Raw genomic sequence first — 16,585 nt, forward strand, 5'->3', positions numbered from 1 at the left:
TACAAATGTAATCAATGTGATAAAGCCTTTACAAATCACCACCATCTTAAAAGCNATGGAAGAATCCATACTGGAGAGAAACCATATAAATGTAATCAGTGTGAGAAAGCTTTTCCCCAATATTATAATCTCCAAAATCATAAAAGAACACATACTGGAGAGAAACCCTACACATGTAATCAATGTGGTAAAGCCTTTTCACATTACTCTCATCTCAAAGTGCATTACAGAACACANACTGGAGAGAAANCCTNCCAATGTAATCTGTGTGACAAAGCCTTTTCACAGTACAGTGTTCTACAAAAGCATAAAGGATTCATAGTGGAGAGAAACCCTTCAAATGTAATGAATGTGATAAAGCCTTTTCCCAACATAATAATCTCCAATGCCATAAAAGAATACATACAGCCTGGCATGGTGGTGCACGCCTTTAATCCCAGCACTTGGGAGGCAGAGGCAGGCTGCTTTCTGAGGTCGAGGCCAGCATGGCCTACAGAGTGAGTTCTGGGACAGCCAGGGCTACACAGAGAAACCCTGCCCAACACAGTTATCTCCTAGTGCAGCAAGGAACACATACTAGAGAGAGGGGTGTTGGCAAGGAGGGAAGGAAAGAAAAAGAGAGAGATGACTTATGAATGTACACAGTGTGGTAAACCTTTGCATATCACAATCATCTTTGAATACATAAAAGAGCATATATCATATCTCAGAATTTATAAAAGAACACATAAAGGAGAGAAACCCTGTGTGAATTATGTGGTAATGCCTTTGCAGGTGACAGTTATCTCCTAATGTGTAAAATAACACACATGTAAGAAACTTCATGAAAATAAGCAATGTGGTAAAGTTTGTTCTTGTACCAGTCGTTTTGGAAATGATGAGAAAAGCCCGTTCTGCAGGCAACTTCACAGTAAGAATATTTTTATGCAAGAGTAAAACCTTTAACAGGAAGTCAATCTGTTAAAGATTGCATGTCATCCTAGTAGTCTTTTAAGATCTAGAAGAACTCACAATTAAGGCAGTCTATGACTCTGATGGATTGATACAATCTTATCTAACTCACTTATATTAAGTTACACAAAATTATTCATCCTTGAGAAAAACTCAAGCAAGTGTCAACTATCTGCTCAAATATGATGATGTCTCTGTTTTGTTCGTACCTATAAACTCATAGGGACAAAAGCCCAATGAATTTCATTGATAAGGTAACTGGTTTTGATTTCAAAGTTCACTTCAATTACTTGAAATAAATTACTTAGGTGTAAAACACTAAAAAAAAAAAAGAAAGACTATCCAAAATTAGAGGCATAGACAGTTGAATCACTCCCCTAGAATCTGTCCCCATTACAGAAAGGTTTCATTTCCAAGATCTTGGGACCTCACCTCTCCCTGCCTTCAGGGAAAATTCTTTTTAGCTAAAAGAGCATTGTTACAGATCTAGACAGATGGTATTCTAATAAAGTTTTAATTCAAAGTTTATAAAAGGTCAATCAGGCTGTAGAATTTATCAGGACATTGCGATTTGACTTGCCTACTTCATGTAAAGTTATTATAGATTTAAGAGTTTGTTTTTTCCTTTGCATCCAGAAAATTGTAAAGAGTTTGCTTCTAGTGAACTGGTGATCACTGGAAAACTTTGCCTCTAGGTATGGCTTATATAGCTTTACGTCATATAAGAGAAATTCGTATTGTCTTTGCTTCATTACAAGAAGCTTTGAGTTTGAATCTTTCAGTGTATATTTTTTCCTAAGTGAAAAGATTTTTTATTAGCTAATGCTTTTAAGAGGAGGTTTACTTTAAATCTTTGCTCTCACACAAGGAGCTTTTAAGTTCTGGGGAGTAGCTGTTGCTCCAGAAAAGATTTAGAGGCAATATCTTTTTAGTACGTGGGTTTTAGTTATACTATAAAATTGTGGTACAGAAAATCTAAGAACGAAAAATTGATTTGCTTCAAAATTTTATTTTCAAAAGCTTCCAGGAGATGTTAATTGGCTAAGACCTTAAACTCACCACAGGAGAACTTAAACCTTTGTTATGTGCTATTAAGTGAGACACAAATTAACTGGCAAAGAACAAAAGACTTTGCAGAAAGTAAAGAAAGCTTTTTTAATTGTTATCAAATAAAATCAATTGTAATTAAATATTAGCTGCCTATTTTAGTTATGGTTATTAAATGTGCCCACAGCAATTCTTTGGTAAGAGAAAGTACTATTGTAAAGTCATCTTTCTTCTCCTCCCGGGCTACTGTTGGCCTATGTGGAGCCAGCCAGCTGCTGGCTACTGTGGGGCTGGGCCATGGGTTACATTGCTTTCCATGAGTGGTGGTGGCACGGGAGGCCGCCAGAAAGCCCGCGCCTTTGTAGAGAACTCAGGGGAGGGCCATGCTTGCCATTGCCCCCATGAGTATCTGCCTGTCCCCACCAGGGGTGGCCGTATTTTTCCTGCTAGGACTTGGGGTGCTCTGCCACCCTTGCTCGGGCTTCCTGGCCTACAACAGATTCGGCTGCTTCAGCCTCTACAGCCTGGGAGGAGGGCCAGAGGCAGGAGAGGCCGAGGTGGCATTCACCTCAAAGCACAGTTTTAACGTTCTATTAAGGCTGCTGTGGTGCTAATAAAGGATTGTAAGATAAATTTGTATATTTTAGAAAATTTATAACAAAAATTGTGTCTTAAAAACCTGACTAAGGGTCTGTTCCTTGTTCCAAACAGCAATTAATTTGGTTATTACAGAATTTTGATATTTGGCCTATTGCATATCATCATTTTAGATAAAATTGATAATCATTATCCTAAAGATAAGTTAAAAATTGTTTTTGTGCATGCTTTTGTATCTTCTATAAATTCATGCATGCATCCCAATTACTGTGTTTAAAAACAGCCCTTAGATGGTAGAAAAGTATATGTGAATTGGATCACAAGCTCATTCTTTTGAGTTTCCTCCTGCTTCAGCACAGATAATTAAATTGTGTGCTGTAGATGGTGTTTTAAAATGTTGAATAATCAAGCTTTAATTTGTATATTTATCAATATATATCTCAGAGCTTATAATTGCTTAAAATTGTTCATCCCTCAGATGGTATTAATTCTCAGGTTTGCAATTGCTTATGCTACTCATAAGAAAAAATGCTATTCTTTTAAGAAGACTGTTTTTGGACATTTAATAAATTGTTCTGGATTGCCTGGAAAAGACCTCTTAAGGTAATGCCATGCTAGATTTATATCTCAGGCAGATTAAGGTCTCACATAAGAAGTATTGGCTATATAATCGTGTTCTTTATATATTCAAAACAGTAATGGTTTAAGATAATATTTTGGTATTTTTGGAGAATGTGCATGTTAAATTGTAAAAAAAATTGCTCTTGGTGTCCTCAGTTCCTACCTGTTTCCACATAATGGTGTTAATACTTGAGGACCTATACTTAATCAAGTGCTGCAAATGAATGCTCTTATTTCTGATTAATAAATAAATAAATTATGCACATGTGACTATNAATAACTTTTCAAGCTTTCTAGTTACAACCGCTCTTCAAGAGAAACAATTGAAAGTGTAATTATTCACTGCCCTTATTATATTAAAACTGATTATACCAGTCAAGTATTTGAGATGTTTTGTCAAAAAATTAATAATTCTCAAAGACAAGGTATTGTGGAACTTTAAAAATTCTTCTTCTTGAAAAAAATAGAAAGGGGGAAATGATATCCCCATGCACATTATTTAATAATATATCCCCATGCACATTATTCAAATCATACTTTTATTTTAAGAATTTTGAAATTTGGATGTCAAAGAACTTAATAAATGCCTTATAGCATCTTAAAACCAGACATAATCATGTCTAGGTGAGATGAAAATGATCTACTTTATTGGCATATGGCTTGATCCTGAACAGCTGCCTTATTGGGAAGGGGAAAAGCATAGGTTCTCTTCATAGAACACTACAGAAGCATATGGCTAATTTGTGTGACAAGCTGACATGTGAGTTCGCTGATTGCCCTGACTGTAGTGACAAGAAATCTGAATTGGGTATATGTTTTTGACCTACCTTTGCTTGCCATTTTCTCAGTTTGGACAAGCTAAGCTGCCTTGCTTCAAGCTTTTTAAACCTTATGGGACATAGAACATTAGAGACAGTATAATCTGACTTAGAAAGATTAGTCACAAGAAAGAGTTATAGTGATTCTTCTCCTTCCCTCAGTGTGACCAGTTATTCTAATACAATCTTGGACTGGTCTAGTAATAATTCCAGTATTAGAGATTCCTATTGAAGATAGCTAAAATCTTAATTACCTGGCAAAGTTAATTTGGAGCACAGCCTCCACTCTCAGAGAAGTAACAGCCTTTCTGCAATTCTCAAAGCCACCTCCCCCACACTGGGAGCTCAAAGTCTGAGTGTGATAGTTGCTAATTTGCAAATGAATGGAGTACCTGGACTTCCCCAAAGAAGCTTTTGTACTGTTGCTTTTCACTGTCTCCCATTGTTTTTCAAGCAAGTTAGTCAAGGCCCTTCAGCCTGACTGCAGCAGGTGTGCAGCCTCAACTCCAACAGTGCAGGTGGCAGTTACTTTCTATATGAAGAAGCATTTTAAGTACATATTGTGGCTTTGGTCTGAATTGGGAATAAGGTGTGCTATGAGGGCCAAAGTCAAAGATGGGCACCCAGATCTCAAAATCATATCAATCTAAGACAGAGGTACATGCCAAGAGGCCATGGTTGTTAATAATACACCACAGGGCCATGTTTTGTGCAAAATAAACACAAACAAGCTGCACGTAGCCTCTATGATGGAATTGAATGGTTCTGGAAGAGCTAAGATTTCCTAAGTCAGGCACGGCCCCCAGCCACCATAACTCCCAAGCAGGACTATAGAGCATAAATAAATGTTATGCCTCAGTCCAGCTATTTTTAATATTATAAGCAGGGGGGAAATGTAACCTCCCCCAGCATGAAACAGGCTGGTTCAGACTCCATTGCCACTGAGAATTAGACCGCCTGCAGTGGAGCCTTCCTGCCTAGATGGCTCTATTGTTCTGCCACCTGCCACTGCTCCTCCAAGACACTGCTACCTGCTAAGAGACAGCTGAGATATTCCAGAGGCTACACCCTATCCTGCATGTGGTCACCTGAAGCTGGTTCCAGACTCCAAGAATGGATTATCGGAGGATGGGCCTTCCCCTGCCCCCTTTATAAGCACTGTTTGCTATTAAACATTTGAGCCTTGATCAGGAACCTTGACTTGGCTCCATTATTTCTCTTGACCACCTAGTTTCTGTCTTTTCAGCCCCAGTTTGCCTCCCAGGAGTAACCCTGATCCATGTGAGCCATGGGCCAGCTCCCAACAAGATATAACCAGATGGTGAAAGGAAAATGCAAAAAACTTACCAACAGAAACCAAGACTACTTGGAAACATCAGACCCCAGTTCTCCCACCATAGCAAATCCTGGATTCCACAGCACAGTGGAAAATCAAAATCTAGGTTTAAAATAATATCTAAGGATACTGATTTAGGATTTTAAGAAGGACATAAATAACTCCATTAAAGAAATACAGGAAAACTCAGGTAAACAGGTAGAAGCCCTTAAAGAGGAAACACAAAAATTCCTTTAAAAATTACAGGAAAACACACAAACACACACACACACACAAAAAAAAAAAAAAAAAAAAAAACAGGTGAAGGAATTGAACAAAACCATCCAGGATATAACAATGGAAGTAGAAACAATAAAGAAAACCCAAAGGGGGACAACTCTGGAGATAGAAAACCTAGGAAAGAGATCAGGAGACATAGATGAAAGTATCACCATCAGAATAAAAGAAATCGAATAGAGAATCTCAGGTGCAGAAGATACCATAGAAACCATTGACACAACAATCAAAACAAATGTCAAAAAAGATCCTAACCAAAAACATCCAGGAAATCCAGGACACAATGAGAAGACCAAACCTAAGTATAATAGGTATAGAAGAGAGTGAAGATTCCCAAAATAAAGGGCCAATAAATACCTTCAACAACATTATAGAAGAAAACTTCCCTAACCTAAAGAAAGATATGCCCATGAACATACAAGAAGCCTACAGAACTCCAAATATATTGGACCAGAAAAGAAATTCCTCCTGTCACATAATAATTGAAACACCAAATGCACTGAACAAAGAAATAATATTAAAAGTACTAAGGGAAAAAGGTCAAGTAACATATGAAGGCAGACCTACTAGAATTGCACAAGACTTTTCACCAGAAACTATGAAAGCCAGAAGATCCTGGGCAGATGTCATACAGACTCCAAGAGAATACAAATGTCAGCCCGGGCAACTATACCCAGCAAAACATCTCAATAATAGATGGAGAATCCAAGATATTTCATGACAAAAAAAAATTTACACACTATCTCTTCACATATCTATCCTGTCAAAGCATAATAAATGGAAAACTCCAACACAAGGAGGGAAGCATGAAAATAATCTTCTTTTAAAAACCAAAAAGAAGAAACCACAGAGACATAATTCCACCTCTAACCTCCAAAATAACAGTAAGCAACAATCTTTTCTCCTTAATGTCTTTTAATATCAATGGACTCAATTCCCCAATAAAAAGACACAGACTAACAGACTGGATACGTAAACAGGACCAAACATTTTGCTCCATACAGGAAACCGAACTCAGTGACAAAGGCAAACAATACCTCAGAGTAAAAGGCTGGAAAACAATTATCCAAGCACATGGTCCCAAGAATCAAGCTGGCGTAGCCATTCTAATATCAAATGAAACCAACTTTCAACAAAAAATTATCCAAAAAAGATAAGGAAGGACACTTCATACTCATCAAAGGAAAAATATACAATAAATAAATAAATAAATAAAAATTAAAAAAAAATTAAAAAACCTCTCTCTTCTGAATATCTATGCTCCTAATGCAAGGGCACCCACATTCATAAAAGAAACTTTACTAAAGCTAAAAGCACATATTGCAACACACACAATACTAGTGAGAGACTTCAACAGCCTACTCTCAGCAGTGGCCATATCATGGAAACAGAAACTAAACAGAGACGTAGTGAAACATACAAAAGTTATGCACCAAAAGGACTTAACATATATTTATAAAACATTTTATCCTAAAACAAAAGAATATGCCTTCTTAGTACTTCATGGTACCTTCTCCTAAACTGATCATATAATTGGCCACAAAATAGACCTCAACAGATATATGAAGTTTGAAATAATCCCATGCACCCTATCAGATCACCACAGACTAAGGCTGTTCTTAACCCCCCCCCCAAAATGTAAAACACACATACACATGGAAACTGAACAATGCTCTACTCAATGATAACTTGGTCAAGGAAGAAATAAAGAAAGAAATTAAAGACTTTTTAGAACTTAATGAAAATGAAGACTCATTATACCAAAACTTATGGGACACAAGGAAAGCAGTGGTAAGAGGAAAACTCATAGCTCTGATTTCTTCCAAAAAGAAACTGGAGAGGGATTAAAGTAGCAGCTTAACGACACTCCTGAAAGCTCTAGAACAAAAAGAAGCACATGCACCGAAGTGGAGTAGAGGACAGGAAATAGTCAAACTCAGGGCTGATATCACATAATAGAAACAAAAAGAACTAACAAATCCAGGAGCTGGTTCTTTGAGAAAAATCAATAAATATATAAACCATTAGCCAGACTAACCAAAGTGCACAAAGACAGTATCCAAGTTAACAAAATCAGAAATGAAAACAGAGACCATAACAACAGAAATGTAGGAAATCCAAAAAAAATCATCAGATCCTACTACAAAATCCTATACTCAATAAAACTGGAAGATCTGGACAAAGTGAAACATTTTCTAGACAGATATACCAGGTCGCAAAGTTAAATCATATTAGATAAATGGTATAAACAGTCCCATAACCCATAAAGAATTAGAAGCATTCACTAAGTTTCCCACCCAAAAAAAGCCCAGGACCANATGAGTTTAGTGCAGGGTTCTATCAGGCCTTGAAAGAAGACTTAATACCAATACTCCTCAAACTATTCTACAAAATAGAAAGAGAAGGCTCTCTGTCCAATTTGTTCTTTGAAGCCACAATTACTCTGATAGCTAAACCACACAAAGAACCAATTAAGAAAGAGAATTTCAGACCAATTTCCCTTATGAATATTGATGCAAAAATACTCAATCAAATTCTCGCAACCTGAATCCAAGAACACATCAAAATGATCATCCATCATGATTAAGTAAGTTTTATCCCAGGGATGCAGGGATGGATCAACATACAGAAATTCATCAATGTAATCTATTATATAAACAAACTCAAAGGGGGAAAAATGTTCATCTCATTAGATGCTGAGAAAGCATTTGTCAAAATCTAACACCCATTCATGATAAAAGTCTTGGAAAGATCAGGAATTCAAGATCCATATCTAAACATAGTAAAAGCATTATACAGCAAACCAGTAGACAACATCAAGCTAAATGGAGAGAAACTTGAAACAATCCCACTAAAATCAGGGACTAGACAAGGCTGCACATTTTCTCCCTTCTTATTCAACATAGTACTTGAAGTCCTAGCCAGAGCAATTAGACAACAAAAGGAGATCAAAGGGATACAAATTTGAAAGGAAGAAGTCAAATATCACTACTTGTAGTGACCCCAAAACTCTACCAGAGAAATCCTAAACCTGATAAACAACTTCAGTGAAGTAGCTGGACATAAAATTAACTCAAACAAATCAGTGGTCTTCCTCTACAAAAAGGATAAACAAGCTGAGAAAGAAACTAGGAAAACAACACCCTTCACAATAGTCACAAATAATATAAAATACCTTGGTGTGACTCTAAATATGCAAGTGAAAAATCTGTATGATAAGAAATTCAAGTTTCTGAAGAAAGAAATGGGAGAAGATCTCAGAAGATGCAAAGATCTTTCATACTCATGGATTGGCAGGAATAACATACTAAAAATGGCCAGCTTGCTGAAAGCGATCTACAGATTCAATAAGTCCCCATCAAAATTCCAACTCAATCCTTCACAGAGTTAAAAAAAAAGCAACTTGCATATTCATCTGGAAAAATGAATACCTAGGACAGTGAAAATTATTCTCAACAATAAAAGAACTTCTGGTGGCATCACCATCTGTGGCCTCCTAGAAGCCTGAAGCTGGCTGAGACAGAACTTTACCTTGTTGCCACTCAGGAGATTATCTAGGGTGGAGCTTTCCTCCCTAGATCACTCTATTGTTCTGCCACTGCAGCTGTTCTTCTTCAAGATAGTGCTGAGAGGCCCCCAGAGTTATTCTGGAGACTACTCCCTATCCTGCAAGTCATCACCCAGGCTCCAAGGATGAATTGGTGGGAATGGACTTTCCTCCCTCTTTTATAAAGCGTGTCTGCCATTAAACATTTGAACCTTGAGCAGACTAGTTGTCTTGGTTCCATTATTTCTCAACCTGCCTAGGCTCCCTCTTTTCTTTCAGTTCCAAGATGCCTTCCAGGCTCGATCCCAGACATGAGAGCTGCAGGCCGGCCCCAAAAACCATCCCTGACCTCAAGCTGTACTACAGAACGATTGTGATAAAAACTGCATGGTACTGGTACAATGGCAGACAGGTAGATCAATCGAATTGAATTGAAGACCCAGAAATGAACCCACAAACCTATGGTTACTTAATATTTGACAAAGTAGCTAAAACCACCCAGTGGGAAAAAGACAGCATTTTCAACAAATGGTGGTGGCTCAACTGGTGGTTACCATGTAGAAGAATTCAAATTGATCCATTCTTATCTCCTGGTAAAAAAAACTTAAGTCCAAGTGGATCCAGAACCTCCACATAAAACCAGATACACTGAAATTAATGTAAGAGATAGTGGGTAAGAGCTTCGAGCACATGGGCACAGGGGGATATTTCCTGAACAGAACATCAATAATTTATGCTTTAAGATCAAAAATTGACAAATGGGACCTCATAAAATTGCAAAGCTTCAGTAAGGCAATGGACACTGTCAAAGGACAGAACAGCAACCAACAGATTGGGAAAAGATCTTTTCCAATCCTACATCTGATAGATTACTATATTCAATATGCACAAAGAACCCAAAAAGTTAGACTCCAGAGAATCAAACAACCATATTAAAAAAAAAATGGAGTACAGAGGTAAACAAGAATTCCCAACTGAGGAATACCAAATGACTGTGAGGAACCTAAAGAATTGTTCAACATCCTTATTCATCAGGGAAATGCAAATCGAAACAACCCTGAGATTCTACCTCACACTAGTTAGAATGGCTATGATCAAAATCTCAGGTGACAGGAGATGCTGGTGAGGGTTTGGAGAAAGAGGAAAACTCCTCCATTTCTGGTTGGATTGCAAGTGGGTACAACCACTCTGAAAATCAATTTGGCAGTTAATTAGAAATTTCGTCATAGTATTACCTGAGGACCCACAAATACCACTCCTGGGCATATATCTAGAAAATACTCCAACATGTGATAAGGACACATGCTACACTATGTTAATACCAGCCTTATTTATTTATAATAGCTAGAAGCTGGAAAGAACCCAGATGTCCCTCAACAGAGGAATGGATACAGAAATGTGGTACATTTACACAAAGGAGTACTACTTAGCTATTAAAAACAAAACAAAAAAATATTAAATTCTAAGGAAAATGGATGGAACTAGAGAATATCAACCTGAGTGAGGTTATTCAATCACAAATGAACATGCATAGTAGGTATTCACTGATAAGTGGATATTAGCCCAGAAGCTTGAAACATCCAAGATAAAATTCACAAACCACATGAAACGCAAGGGTAAGGAAGACCAAATTGTAGATAATTTGATCCTTCTTAGTTGGAGGAAAAATACCCATGGAAGGAGTTAGAGAGAAAGTAAGGAGCAGAGACTGAAGGAATGACCATCCAGGGAATGTCCCACCTGGGGCTCCATCCCATATACAATCATTAACCCAGACACTTTAGTGGATGCCAACAAGTGCTTCCTGACAGAAGCCTGAAATAGCTGTCTCCTGAGAGGCTCTGCCAGTGCCTGAAAAATGCAGAGGTACATGCTCTCAACCTATTATTGGACTGAGCACAGGTTACCCAATGAAGTAGCTAGAGAAAGGACCTAAGGAGCTGAAGGTGTTTGCAGCCCCATATGGGAACAACAATATGAACCAACCAGTATCACCAGAGCTCCCATGGACTAGAACACCAACCAAAGAGTACACATGGTAGGACTCGTGGCTCCAGCTGCATATGTAGCAGATGAAGGCCTAGTTGGTCATCAATGGGAGGAGAGACCCTTGGTCTTGTGAAAGCTTAATGTCCCAGTGTAGGGTAATGCCAGGGCCAGGAATCTGGAGTGGGTGGGTTGCTGAACAAGGGGAAGGGGGACTAGTGGGGAAACAAGGAAAGGGGTAACATTTGAAATGCAAATAAAGAAAATATCTAATAAAAAAGATTTTTTAAAAATTAATTAAAAACAAAGAAATGCAAACTACACTATTAAACCCTTGGCAAAACAGTTGAAAATGTATCAATCATGAAACAAACAAACAAACAAAAAAATTTATGAATGCTATTAAAAGAGAAGTAAGTTGGTGTGGGACCATGAAAGCCAGACTGTTTTCTAGTGGAGCTAGGTTGAAATGCGGGAGTCACAGTATATAACTCTGCAAGTAAGTGGATATTAGTCCGGAAAATTAGAATACCCAAGATACAATTTGCAAAACACAAGCAAATCAAGAAGAAGGAAGACCAACATGTGGGTACTTCATTCCTTCTTAGAATAGGGAACAAAATACCCATGGAAAGAGTTACAGAGACAAAGTTTGGAGCAAAGACAAAAGGATGGACCATCCAGAGATTACCCCACCCAGGGATCCATCCCATAATCAGCCACCAAACACAGACACTAACTGCATATACCAGCAAGATTTCGTTGAAAGGACCCTGATATAGCTGTTGCTTGTGAGGCTATGCCAGTGCCTTGCAAATACAGAAATGGATGCCACAGGGTTAGGGAATCTCATGGAAGTTTGACTGGGTGCACACCACACTGCACCCAGGCAGGTGTCAGGCTGTGCAAAGCTATAGGACCCCACTCCAGGGATGGGGAGGCGCAGTCTGAGGACCATGCCAACTGCCAGAGTTGGCTCAAGGTCCCAGGACCTGAACAGAGACTGGGGACAGCAGTTTCTAACTCTTGGACACCCCAGATACCTCTCAATGTTGCATAACAGCTGGAAACAGAGTGGGGGCCTGTGGGGTTGGCTCTGGCCTGGGGCCAAAGGAAATGGCAAGAGGAGAACACTTTGGCTGGGTCCAGTTGGGAGAAGAGTCTTTGGCTTGCTCAGCAGTTTGTTTGCTTGTTGAAGACCATGTCTGGGAGCTCAGGGAGGCCTCCAGCTTGCGATTAAATGTGAGTGTCTTTAGAGGAAGACCTTCCATTGTTCCCCATGGCAGATCCCTATAAAAAGAGGCAGTCCATGATTTTAGAGAAGTTATTGTTTTGGTGGAGAGTTGTGATGAGTGAAACCGTAACCCATTTTCAGAGGGTTCGCATGTGGTTAGGTAAGGGGAGTTAAGAGAGTACTTTTAAATCATATTACTACATACAAAGGTTCTAGTAAGGTTTTCATTCTTTTAAAAATTTTGTACCAATGATTCCATTTCAGAGAGTTGACAAATATTAATATTTTTATTCATACCAACACTGTAAATAGTACTTAAATATTGTCTTCTATAAGTTAAATATGTCCTCTAAAAAGGGTTGTTGAGTAAAATATAAAATCAAGTAGAAGTTAAAAACATTATTGACAGAGAGATGGCTCAGGGGTTAAGAGCACTGGCTGCTCTTCCAGATGACCAAAGTTCAATTAACAGCACCCACATGACAGTTCACAAGTGTCTGTAACTCCAGTTCCAGAGGATCTGTCACACTCACATAGATATACATGTAGGCAAAACACCAACGGACATGAAAATTAACTTATTAAAATTATTGTATAAACTTAAGTGTATATGCTTTATGTATGTTTACATCCATAGAAACACAATCAACTTCAAAATTTCACTACACAAAATTGTTTACTATAGTTTCTGTGTTAAGCAGTCAATACTAAACATATTTATTCTGAAAGAAAATGGCCACATGGGTAGTTTGGAATGTGTTGTGACAGGAAATGTTTGTGAACCCCTAAAATAGCACCAAGGAGCAGATTCAGATGCAATCTCATTAGGGTCTCTTTATGCGAGCTGGAGCTTGGCTACCAGCCAACCCTGACACAGCAGGCAGTTTGAGCCCTGAGCCTAGTTTTAGGCAAACATTTAGAGAGGCAAGAAAGGAGTATTTAGCCTAATAAACATCTGATTGGGGGACCATTATGGCCTTCAGCAAAATTGGATGGTGCTCGGAGACCAACCATAAACTTAACTTCTGATTTCCTGCTGATGGTTGTTAGGAAGTGAAGTGTCAGAGACAAGCTTGTAACCTGGAGGTATAGATTTCTTGGGGAATGACCTGGAAACTGGTGCAAGACACAGGTCTTGTTGGGGTAACCTGGAAACTGGTGATAGGTGCCAACTTGAGTTCAAGCTTAGGTCAAGTTCTCTAAGATAGAGTCTGAACCTAAAAGAGTGAAATCATCAAATGAAGTCATTCAAATTTGTTTGTGCTCCAATTTGCTGCCCTGGCAGGAAGTTTTGGAGGTAGCCCACAATCTGATTTGGGCTGTTCCGAAAGCTATTCTGTCAGCCTCAGAAAACAGGGAACTGACTTTGATCAAGCAGAAACAATTCCGGAGGCAGTGGGGCATAAGAAGTTAAAGGACAGGCAGAAAAAAGTGACTGGATGCTTTCTTTAGAAGTACCTGAAATCTAGTTTCCAGAAATGAGGATGAAAACGGGGGGTGGGGGGGAATACTCCAGTGAAATAGGGAAAAAGAAAAAAATAATAAAAGCATGTAGTGTCTAATGGCTTTTTGACATTTAGACAAATTTTGCCTCAGCTTATTCCCTACCTGTAGACATAGGCAGATACAGAGAAACTATCAAAGTAGATCTCTGCATAGAATCTCTTTGAGTTGAGCAATGCATCATGTTATTTCTATATCCTTTCCCTTATCCGTCTTTCTCCTCCTCAAGAGCTAATACAATGTTATCCCTCAGATTTCAACAATAATATCTCTTCCTTGTGCAATGGAGAAATGACTTAGTAGTTAAGAGCGCTTTCTGCTCTTGCAGAAGATCTGGGTTGGGTTCTCTGCATCCACACAATAGCTCACAACATTCTGTTAGTTCCAGGTGCAAGAGATTGGTTGTCATCTCATAGTATTGCTCTTTGAGTACTGCATACACATGGTGCAAACCATGCATGAAAGCAAACAATCGTACAGGTACAATCAAAATAAGTACATTTTTAAGAATATTTCTTCCTCTAGGAAAACTTTGAACAATATCCCAATTTATTATGGAATTATTCCTTTGCCATGTTATCTTGATATCTAGGACTATGGTTACCATATCTATCATCTGGAGAGTTTTATTTGAATGTATGTGTTTTCTTGTTGACTCTAGGGTCTTTAAGACAGAGTGTACAATTGTTACTAGTGACTATTAATCTTGAAGTACTCTTCATATTGTATTTGTTGAATAATTGAGTTAATTTAGCAACAAAATAAACTATTTATATCAATGTGCCAATTGATTCTGTATTTTCCCCACATCTCTTCAAATTTCTTTTAGCATTTCTACGTGTTAACATACACATAGTTCATTTAGTTTGAATGCTGTTGTTAAATTCCACCATTACATTCTAGATATGTATGAGCAACCAGTGACTGGATCAAACTGAAAGAAGCTATCAATAGTAACTTGTAAATAGTCTCTACCAAGAAGTTAGAATTATGTAAAAGAGAAGCTTAAAAAATAATACTGACTGCTGCATGAATTCAAATATAATTTGAAACATGTGGAGGTTGCAGATTTTGGAATTAAGGTTGAGTATATAAAAATCATTAAAACTTTTAAAAATATACTCATCAAAAATATCTTTGAGCATCAAGTTGCTACAATCAGTGTACAAATCAGAAATATAACTGATATTGTAAAATTATGCATGCCTTGAAAATGGTTACCTTAATTTTAATTTTACTATCAGCTGAATAAAATTTTACTGCATATTTTTCTGTTTTCTCTAATCAAAATAACTCCTCCCTTGATTCCAAAACAATAAAAAGAAATGTCTAAAATCATGTTATTTTATGATAACAGTTTTACAGCTGCTAAGATGGAGGCATTTCTAACCTCCCATATCTATTATAAATGACACCGAAATTATCATCCTTAGGTTGAAAAGGAGGTTGAAATATTTGTCACAATACAGTCTCTCCACCCCGCCATCCTGAGAAGAATGCTATGACTAAAATTAGAGAGTGCAGGCTGCATTACTTAATTTCAGTCTTTTGCAGAAGGAGGAGAGCATTGGGCCTGAGGAGATAAATAGACATCAGAACAAAAAGAAGCTAGGCAGTTCCTGCTGCTTTCTTCACACCCTGGGTGCTAAGCTTATAGTCATCTAAGAAGCAGATGCTAGGCTTAAAACCCAATTAAGGGTGTTGGTAAATTGCACTAAAGCTTACATTTTGTTTTCTTCTAGATAAAGAAGAAAAACACATTTCATTTATCAAACACAAGCCTTGAATTTTCCTAAGGTTTCACTTTAATTTTACATTCCTTAATGTGTTAAAGTAACCCTTAAAATGGTGTTAACCCAATTTTACAATACTAAGTTAACTTACATCTTACATGAAACATCCCTACAGATCAGTTAACAGGACTTGTCTCAAAATGCTTACCTTTAAAAATTAATAATAGCATATCATCATACCTTTAAAATTTCAACATATCTTTTTGTTTTGAAGAGTGATCTTGGGTTAGTGGAAAACAATAGCAAATTACTTTAGTGGAAAAACTACAAAGATATTTAATTGTCTGAACAATAATATATTTGAATGATTTCATGTTAAACAATCACATCTTACTTTTATAACCGAAGCCTTGAAAAACATAGTAGAGGAATACAATGATTGATTTTCCATTTAATTAAAGAACAAACCTTTTCTTTCACTAAGTGTTTCTAAGGGAAGCTGAGCTACTAAATGGAGGCAGTTTTTTTTAACTCATGAATTCTTGGTCTTGCTTTGAAGAGTATGCAGTTTATTATTATTACTGCTGGTTTGATACCTAAGTACACATTTAATATTTAAATTCCTAATATTATGAATGAAATCTGTCTGTTGATAAAGATATTCTAATGCAAAAAAATAGGATTCACATTGTCATGAATATTACAATGATTTATAAACCTATACTATTTTTGTTGACTACTTTTCTTTCCCCTTTTTATCTATTGAAATGGATGGTATATATTGTATATACATATTTATTTATAGATTATATAGATTCTTTAAGCAACTTTTAAACCCTGCTTCCTTCCCTTCAGACCCCTTCTTATACTCCCTTTCCCTGCTTGACTGCCCCATATATATATATATATATATATATATATATATATATATATATA

General features: G+C 37.3%; 1 pseudogene; it reads left to right on the top strand.

The window, feature by feature from the left end:
• LOC110286277 overlaps positions 1-16,585 on the top strand; it is a 57,462-nt pseudogene that overhangs the window by 1,166 nt on the left and 39,711 nt on the right.

Source organism: Mus caroli, chromosome X (assembly GCF_900094665.2).
Source record: "Mus caroli chromosome X, CAROLI_EIJ_v1.1, whole genome shotgun sequence".
Classification (NCBI taxonomy): domain Eukaryota; kingdom Metazoa; phylum Chordata; class Mammalia; order Rodentia; family Muridae; genus Mus; species Mus caroli.